Below are 10574 nucleotides of genomic sequence, written 5' to 3' on the forward strand. Positions count from 1 at the left end.
TTCTTCTGACTTGAGATATATTCTTTAGTTACTATATGTACAGACACCCACCCACCCACACCTGTTAGCAGATAAGCTATTCTGGTGTGTGGCGACTGACCTTTTCAACTATGCAGCCTTTCCTGATTGGATTTAGGTGCTTAGCAGCATTAGGTATTTATATGGTCCTCATATCTGATGTAGCAAAGTACATTCTCTAGATAGTAAACCTTGATAACATCTCAGACTTTAGATAAGTTCAATATTTTTCTTTCTGCATCGAAGATTTCCGGGTGCCTCTAGGTCCTTGTGGAATTGGAGAAGCTGAGTCTGTAACATGTATCTTTTTATGTTGTCTGTTTTGCACCCTGATTAGATCAGAGTTATTGTTAGATTTAAGGAAATCCTCAAATAAGTTAATTGGAAGATGTCAGATTGGGTTTGGTTTTGCTCTGTGCCTTCCTTGAGTGCTTCTGGAGGGATGTAAGTTTGAATTGTTCTAGTGTATCTCATTTGCCTGGGTGAGGAGGGGATGGAGATTTTTGCCTGGCTGGAATGAAGCCTTTTGTACAAAGATGCACATCCATTGCTGCGCAAAGTTTTGCCAATGGCTTTTCACACTGCTGGTATGGGGCCCCTGGAAGGGGATATGGTCCTCATGCTAAAAAAAAAAGTTCCCTGCCCCTGATTTAAATTATGGTAATTATTTCTAGATATCTATAGTAATCATTTTACAATTTGTCCTCCTTTGTCCTCTTTCTTGACCACCCTAAAGACAAATCAGCTAAGAGTGAGAGTGGGGAACAGACATGGAATGCAGAAGGAGAGAGACTTGAAGGTTAGTATTATTATTATCATCCTCCTCCTCATTATTATTATTAAATTTGTATACCACCCTCTATCTGCAGGTCTCAGGGTGGTTCAAAACGTAAAAACACAATATAATAACACAAAATACATAATAAAAATAAAAACAAGAAAAAACCCAGTAATCTCCCCCCTCCCCAACACACTGCCTGGTTCCTAAAGGTATATAATGAAGGCGCCAGCCAAACCTCCCTGGGCAGAGCATTCCACAAATGAGAAGCCACTGCAGAGAAGGCCCATTCTTGTGATGCCACCCTCCAGACCTCTTGTGGAAGAGGCACACAAAGAAGGACCTCAGAAGATGATCTCCAGTAGGTTAATATAGAGAAAGGAAGTTATGGAGGTAGACCCATATGGAAATGGCCTCTTGACATTTGCAGGCAGAGAAATTGTGAGTCCCATTTCACCCTGTTTCTTCAGGGGGAAGGAGAAATTCTCCAATAGTTCGTCAGGGGTGGCATTCACCATTAGCAGTGACAATAGCACAGTTTCTTTTGCTCTTCCTAAGATTTTATTTTGTTATTGTTCTTTCAATGCTGCTACAAGTGGTAGTAGCAGCTCTATTGGCAACCTGGCCACCATTTTGTATTCCCCACAATGCCATGGGCCTAGCATTATTCTGGGGCATTGTAGAGGAGAAAATGCCAGTCAGAATATTGGTGCCCTTCTTGGGGCTGGGAGAAGTAAGAAAAAGTAAATATCCAAAATGTTCTCTGGGAAATGACTTGTGAAAAATTTTGGGTCAGCTCTAATCAGAGCAGAGACAGCCTTGGAGAAGGCACACACTCCAGGCTGGGAAATATATGCCATGGAGAGAATATTTTGGCTGCTTAAAGGGCCTTTGAAGAGGCGAATCAGAGTTCTATCACTCCAAGAAGTAGTGATGGATAATTATGGTGGCATCATCAGGTAGGCAACTGCAGGACTGAATTTTCCAAATGCTTTTATTCAAACTGAATTAGTCAAAATGAGGGAAGTACTGTTTACACAGTAGCAAAGAGACTGATTCCTCAGCTGATTAGAACTCTGTTTTGACATTATTTGGATGGTAGTCAACCAAGTATTACTCACAGCAGACTTAGTGAAATTTATGGGCTGACTTAGTCATGTTCATTATTTCAGTGGGTTTATTCTGAGTAAAACTTAGGTGAATACCACCCTTTGGTTCCTAATTTTTATCTACTGGATAATGTATTTCCCCCTTCTATCTGGAAATTGCCACAAATGCCTATCTGATATTCAGTCCCTTAACTCATTTTAAAGGGTATGCATTAATGTCAAATGGAATGTTTTTAATCAACATATCAAACCCTAGGAATCTGGATTCCACAGGAGACGTCTGTATTTTAGCATGAAATAATGAGAATTAATATAGGAGTTCCAGGACCAAGAAATAAAAAAATTAATACCCGATAAGCAACTTCACATGTATATTTTTTTTTACTGCACAAAATACAACACCTGTAGTTGTGCATTTCTTATGTGTCTGGTTATGCACACAACCCTGTAATAGGACTCTTAATAGCAGTGGTTTCAAATGCGTAAGTTCTACCTTATCCTAATGTAAATCTTAGAACACTACCATTATGCTGCCAGCAGCGTTAATGTACAAGGTCCCTCCAAAGTGATGCATTAAGTAAACTGGGTGGAAATCCACAAAGTAAGTAATGGAAAATCATTTGAATTGGAAAAAGCATTGACCTTCATATCAGCCTTTGCAATTCCATTGTATGTCAAAGCAGCTGTTTTCTTCTACATGCTGCTATTCTGTTTGTTGCCATTCAAAATATTTCATCTTCTTGAAATGCTCATTGTCAAAAATATTGTGTAGAAATGCATTAAGCATGGAACTTGGCTCCTCAAACTGGAGGCAAAACAGACTTTTAGCATGAGGCCAGTGCCTGCTGCAAGATACACAAAGGCATGTGAGCACATGCATAGCATTTCTATACATGTGAAGGGAATTTTCAAATTTTATTATCTGCTGGAAATTGTCATATGCTGTTTTGGAAGATCACACCATGCAATTGGAATGGGAAGACTGAAAAACTGTCATGCACAGAGTTGCAAGCAATTGTTCTTCAGCAATAATGGAAGGGAAAGAAGTATGAAACCAATAGGCTAGGTGCGCAGAGCCTTTGGACTTCCAGATGTTGAACTACAGCTCCCATCATCCCTGGACATTGGCCAGGCTCACCAGGGCTCATGGGAGATGCAGTTCAGCAGCACCCACAGGTTCCCTACATCTGCAATTGGTAATCAAAGGTCCCCAAAACTTTTCAAACAAGACATTGTCACATGGGAATGATTTTAAAAGCTATCAATTTAGGACATCTTATAAAATGTTTATAGCCATCTTCTGAACTGATAAGCATTCCAAACAATTCATAAAGAAACAGATATATTTCATCAATAGGAGAATAAACAAAGAAGGCAAATGCAGAATATTAGAATCACAATTCTTCATATAACAAATAGTATATTTTAGGAAGTGTCCAACTGGACCATATGTCAACAAAAATGAACGGTAAGAAGAGCCTGCTGGATCAGGCCAATGACCCATCTAGTCTAGCATGCTGTTCTCATAATAGCCAACCAGATGCCTGTAAGAAACCTGCAAACAGAACCTGAACACAAGAGCATTCTACCCTGCCCTGTGGTTTCCAGCAACTGGTATTCATAAGCATTTACTGGCTCCAATCGTGGAGGCAAAACATAGCCATAATGGCTAGTAGCTGTTGATAGTTTATCCTCCCTGAGTGAGCCATCCAGGTTAGTGGTCATCACTGCTGGTGTGGGAACAAGTTCCATAGTTTAACTATGGGCTGCATGAAGCAGGTGGCACTGTGGTCTAAATCACCAATCCTCTTGTGCTTTCTGATCATAAAGTTGGCAGTGAGCCCTCATTGCTTTGTCCCAGCTTCTGCCAACCTATCAGTCTGAAAGCATGCCAGCATGAGTATATAAGTAGGTACTGCTGCAGCGGGAAGGTAAATGATGTTTCTGTGCTCTCTGGCACTTGTCACGGTGTCCTGTTGCACCAGAAGTGGTTTAGCCATGCTGGCCACATGACCCAGAAAAGCTGTCTGCGGACAAATGCCGGCTCCCTTGTCCTGAAAATGGAGATGAAATCTGCACCCCATAGTCAAATTCAACTGGACTTAAACATCCAGGGGTCCTTTACTTTTACGTTTTGCATGAAGAAGTAGTTCCTTTTGTCTGTCCTGAATCTTCCAACTTTATTCTCCAGGACAGATTCTAGAGACGTTTCGCCGCAAACCACAAAAATGAAAGCCCACCCCCCACCTTTGGTACTGTGTGATTTCTTTGGACCATCTAGTTGGCTTCATTTAGACATCTGGCCATGCAAAAAGGAGGCCGCTTGCCATTGCCATTCTGTCTTGGCCTTACTTCTGGAGTGCCTTGCTACAGTAGACTCCTCAGGCAAGCCAGAAAACAACAGAGATGCCAGTGGAAGTTGACTCTGTGGCAGAAATGAGTGCCTTTTACTCTGTCAGAGTGCCAGAACATTTGAAATCCCAAAAATGTCAACGGGATATCTGTGCTAAAGGGCAGTTTAGCAACTGAACGAGCAGATAAATAAATGGCTTTGTTGCCTGATCATTTTGCCCCTTAGGGTGACTTGCTCCATGCTGCTATCATGGCCATAAAACACTGTTGTGAATGCAAATATCCCATTGATTTAAACACCTTGCAGATTCCCAATGACCCTTGGTTTCTGCTTGTGTATATGTCCCTTGTTCCCTCTCCCATAATGTGTCTGGGATGAAAGCCCTGTTCTGTCTGTCTTCCATTGCCTTTTCTTTCCAGTGGCACCTATAATAACCTCTTTGCTTTATCTGTACCCTCTCAGTCATAATGTTGTCCTTCTCCTGCTTACTTGTTCCCCGATTACCACTGAATTCACATGCTATCTGATAAGTGCAGGTATCTTCTTTTCTCCCTTGTAAAAAAAATTGGAAGCAGAAAGTGTTCCTAATTCTGTCAAGAAAATGACTTTCGATCCCCCTCCCTTGCATATTATTCTCGTGAGGGTCAGATGTGAATCGATTTCTGACGTGGGTTTTTTTCATGGCTGTAAAGTGGTAAAATGTGGAGTGCTTTGAAGTTAGAAATGTAATTGTGGAGACATAAAAATTGTATCTATAGCCATCACAGAGATATTTATCTCAAGATGACTGTCTCAGTGTCCTTCAGAGCAATAACTGCAACAGCCGAGAACATAACAGAGGGAGCTGAAATGTTATGACTCATTTACTTCTAACAAGTCTAATACACTTCAGTGAAAACGTATTGCACATGACATAAGGGACTCTCTGATATACTGGAACAAGCTTCAAAGGCCATTGAAATAAAATACCAGCCATTACTACTGCTCAAATATTCTTCAGTGTCTAAATTAGGCCACCAATACCAAAGATTGTAATTGCGTTATTCTCTCTGATTCCTTGTCGCTCAGAGAAATGTCTATGTTTTGCACACTCTTTTGTCCAGGAGGAGTGAGGTAGATAAACCAGGCTCATAAAACATGTTATTTTTTATTGTCATGTGCAACATTACTATTGTAATGACATTTAAGATGTTAAACTTTAAATGCATAAAAATATCTGTAATGGCTTCCTCTGTCTATGACTGGGAATTCAGAGGAAGGCGTTCAGGACGCAATGCAGAAAGTCTTTGTGAATGGGGAAGCGGTGGACAATTAATGCTGTGTAAACATTGCGGCATAGGTTGTCTTTTTCTCAGTTTGGATCAAAGCTGGTTTTGGGGGGGAAACACATCAAAAATGCAGCATCGATAGATATGGATTGGGAATAATGTCATATGTACTCCGCTTCCCAAACCAGTTGTGGGAGTGCACTGGATGAAGTGTAAACAGAAGAGGGTACACAGCTTAATTAACCTAAAATGGGCGGTATCTCTCTTTCTCACTACAGTATGTACTTGGAAATAGGTGCAATACTCCCAGGTGTGCCATCCACGGGCCATCACTCTGGACACGACCAACCAGCAGCAATGGACACAGGAAGCAGCCTTAATTGAGATGAAGTGATCTGCCCTTCTACTCCAGTATTGTTTGGCTACCCGCAGTGGCTCTCCCCAGAGTCTTGGGCAAAAAGCCTTCCCATCACTTCCTTTTTGGTCATTCTACCTGGAGATGTCATGGATCGAACCTGGGGGCTTCTGCATCCAAAATGTAGGTGCTCTACCACTGAGCTATGGTGCCTACTCTGGCAACGTAAGCTGACTCCGCTTGGCAAGGTAAGCCACCTTCATATCGAAGCCATTAATTCAGCTCTCAGTCATCTTATCGTGCTTGCATCTTGAACCTCCAGCTCAGGTTAATGGTTTTAAATTCACAGGATCCCAAGGATGCTCTGTTGGTGAGCTCCTCACCATCTTCACAGGACTGATTCTTCCTGGTCCCTGTGGAAAAGCCCAAAAAGTTGTCCTGCTTTTCAATTTGTAGTGCAAACAAAGCCTTTGGTTTAGTCACCTGTTTCACTTAGTCCTGCCACACCCAAACTCTCAGTGTCTCTCCCTTTTGTAGCTTTTTGTCCTTGTCCTCCCCTTAATTTGTCAAACATATTGTATGTGCGTGCGTGCATGCGTTTGTATACACACACATACACTCTACAATTAATAAAAGATAATTAAATACAGACCATAATCACAAGATTATTTAAAGAAATGTTTCTTTTAAAATGCAATTCCCTTTTATGGCGAAAGTCCTAGAGATGCTGTAGCACATTCAAACACACACACACACACACGGGTTTAAATGTGTTAAGAATAATCACGGAAACTGTCACAGAGCTTAAGGGGGGGTGTTTGCCCAAATCAGGGTTCTATTCTTTGGCAGAAAGCAATACTGTAGTTTAAATTAGTGTGGTGCAGCTGAACCCTTATTTAAAATGTGTTCCACTGACATTGCACGAAGAGGGTGTCTTTGTTTAATAGCGCTGGCAGAACAGCACATTTTCTGCCGAAACCCGTTGGAGTTTAGACCTTTTAATAGAAAGTGACAATTTAAATTGCCATGACGGTGGCCTAATGGTGCTTAAAACTATTACTAGCTGATGCTACAGTTGGCTCAAGACCAGTTTGTTAACACTCAAGAAAAAGGTAGATGGGAGTGGGCAATTAAGCGGTGAATAATTAGTCATTCCTTTGTTCTTGACTATAATACCATTAGTCAAAGATGAACTCATTTGCCTGTACTGTTAATTCCATTGTAGCTCTGGGCTAGTTAACTCTCAGGGCCAGGAGACCTTTCAGTGGATTGCCTCCAGTCTCTCTCACCCCTCCCCTTTTCTTGGCACATAAAATAGTATCAGTTTGTGCCATTTATTTGCTCGAAGTCTGGCCTAGCTACTGTTAAAATACTTGTTGGCACTCCTGCTATTTCCCAGTCAGGACGGCAGGAAATGTAGAATAGGGGCACAAGGCAGTTGATGTTTTAAGAAAAAGTCTTACAGTACAGTGGTACCTCAGGATGTGAACGGAATCTGCGCGTCTGCATATCTGCGCATGCGCGGGTCGCAATCTGCAGCTTCTGTGCATGTGCATGATGTCATTTTGCATGTCTGCGCATGCGTGAGCGGTGAAACCCGGAAGTAACCCTTTCCGGTACTTCCAGGTCACCGCAGGATGCAACCTGAAGCAAACGTAAGATGAGGTATGAGTGTAGTAGGGTGCACAAGGAAACATTGTCTTCTTGGAGAGGCAGTCAGTGCAAGCAGATCAGAATTTTTGCTGCTGGCTGCCAAAGCAATCAGAAATGCTTATATGAAGTATGAAGTCCTTTATAGCCGTTCTTCGCTGTATGCATAATGAAGCTATGCTACTCTGCTGTAACAGATTCATTTCGTTTATACCTTGTACCATTCCGCACATATTGGTGAGTTTCTCAACAAGTGCCAATTTCCAGACCTTATTATACCAATTCGTCAAAGAGGCTCCTTCCATATATATTTCCGGTGCCTAGTTACAACGATCTTTGCTGCGAAAAGTAGTCGGTGGTTTAAAGCGCACACCTGCATTTTCCCCACCGAAAAGATTTAACAAAGCCAGTTCTGGGAATTTAGCCACCTTTTGTCCAGCAATTTTGTGGATTTCATTAAACATTCATCCCAAAATTTAGCTAGCTTCCTACACATCAACCACATTTGTTGGAATGAGCCCCACTGCAGAACTTATAGCCCTTAAGAAGAACAACAGTGTCTGTCACCTCAAGTTTGAGATGTTGCTCTGGTATCAAGCTTGGATATATTTCAGTAGTTATATATATTACAGGAACTACACACACACACACACACACACACACACACACACACACACACGGTACAACTGTGGCCTTTATGAGCCTTTAACAGCACAGACACCTTGCTAACTACCATGCTTGTGCCAGACAGCACAGTCTACTTCATGCGCATCTGGAATGAGCAGAAAGTCAGGCATCCAATAATTTTTTTAGGCACACTGATAATGTGCCTGAATCCTATGAACAGGGTCAGGAAAATTAATATATAACGGGCCATGAAAGGCACAGGATAGGCATAGACAAAACTGTTCTTTAAATCCAATTTGCACATCTATTTTATTTAATTAATGCTAAAAAAAAATAAGTGTTCAGAATGAATTATGCATATTAAATATTTGATTTTGAGTTTGAGATGTTGCTCTGGTATCAAGCTTGGATATATTTCAGTAGTTATATATATTACAGGAACTACACACACACACACACACACACACACACACACACACACACGGTACAACTGTGGCCTTTATGAGCCTTTAACAGCACAGACACCTTGCTAACTACCATGCTTGTGCCAGACAGCACAGTCTACTTCATGCGCATCTGGAATGAGCAGAAAGTCAGGCATCCAATAATTTTTTTAGGCACACTGATAATGTGCCTGAATCCTATGAACAGGGTCAGGAAAATTAATATATAACGGGCCATGAAAGGCACAGGATAGGCATAGACAAAACTGTTCTTTAAATCCAATTTGCACATCTATTTTATTTAATTAATGCTAAAAAAAAATAAGTGTTCAGAATGAATTATGCATATTAAATATTTGATTATATGTGGTTTGATCAATTTAATGTGCTAATAGAATACAGGCTTTAAACAAAACTGGAATTTACATCAGATATTTGAGTAGCAACAAATACTTAGTAGAGGGAACAAAGGGGAATGGTTACTGTGGTTAGATTATCATGCAGAACAGTCAACAAATCCCCACTTCTTCTATCTTTGATGTCCTGCCCAACTCTGCTCAGATCTCTTTAGACCATGTCCAAATTTTATCTGTAGCCATGGAAGATTAATATATGCTTTAAAAAAAAAAAAAAGAGCTGGCTATTTTTGCCCCCGTTTTCAAATCTGCACTTCCCTGCCAAAACTGGGCACAATAATTCACAGGTCACATCAGACCACATTTTCTGACTCAAATAAGATACCGTACTTTTCCATGTATAAGACTAGGTTTAAGACTAGGTCTGCGTCAATGGCTGGTGTTGATTGGCTGATGCTGTGGTAATTGGGCTGGCGATTGACAGCTTCTGCCGGCGAGGGGACAGACGCTAGATGGTTTTCTTAACGTGTGCAGATGAGCGATTTTCAGCAATCCCCTCCCGCAAAGCTAAACACCCCCCCCAAAAAAAAGCTCAACAACTCTGAGCCATCTTCCCCCATTTTCTTAAATTTGAGTCCGCCCAAGGGGGCATCTTCTACATGAGGGTGTCTAATACACGGAAAAGTACGGTAATTACATTTTTAAATACTGCCACACTCATGATAATAGTCAAAGTTCAGCAGAGTCAGAATCACCTAGGAGCTATTTAATGTCAGACTGTCATCTTTCTGGCTATTTGTTACAGTGGTACCTCAGGTTACAGACGCTTCAGGTTACAGACTCCGCTAACCCAGAAAAAGTACCTCAGGTTAGGAACTTTGCTTCAGGATGAGAACAGAAATCGCGTGGTGGCAGCAGTAGGCCCCATTAGCTAAAGTGGTACCTCAGGTTAAGAACAGTTTCAAGTTAAGAACGGACCTCCAGAATGAATTAAGTTCTTAACCCGAAGTACCACTGTATTGCAATGCATGTGGTTGTGTTTCCCTCATTACCCATCGTGAGCCTCCGACATGGCTCCCACAGGTCCACACTCTAACCATTATGCCACACTGGCTCATTAAAAAGAAACCCAGTACATCTCACCATCGTAGGGGAAATGGCCCTGTGTGCCTCCTCAGTCTGTGGTGCTGTGTCGATGGGCAAATTCAGTGCCCCTCTTTTTCTCCCTTCTTATGGTTCTTTAGCTTTAAACTAGACCTTGGACTGACAGGCCTACAAACAGAAGATTCCTTCACTGAAGAACATGCTCACTAGGGCATGGCCACCCTACCTACAGCAAGTCCCATTTAAGTCAATGGGATTTATTTCTACAGGGTTCTGCTGCATGCCCTATCGTTAAATGGAAATCTCTCCTAGGTTTTATATGATAAAGTGCCATTATCCTAACAGTTATTTGGGAGCATGTTTTAAATACAGTGGTAGCTCGGGTTACATACGCTTCAGCTTACATACGCTTCAGCTTACAGACTCCGCTAACCCAGAAATAGTGCTTCAGGTTAAGAACTTTGCTTCAGGATGAGAACAGAAATCGTGCTCTGGCGGCACGGTGGCAGCAGG

The sequence above is a fragment of the Podarcis raffonei genome, chromosome 4, assembly GCF_027172205.1.
Source record: "Podarcis raffonei isolate rPodRaf1 chromosome 4, rPodRaf1.pri, whole genome shotgun sequence".
Taxonomy (NCBI): domain Eukaryota; kingdom Metazoa; phylum Chordata; class Lepidosauria; order Squamata; family Lacertidae; genus Podarcis; species Podarcis raffonei.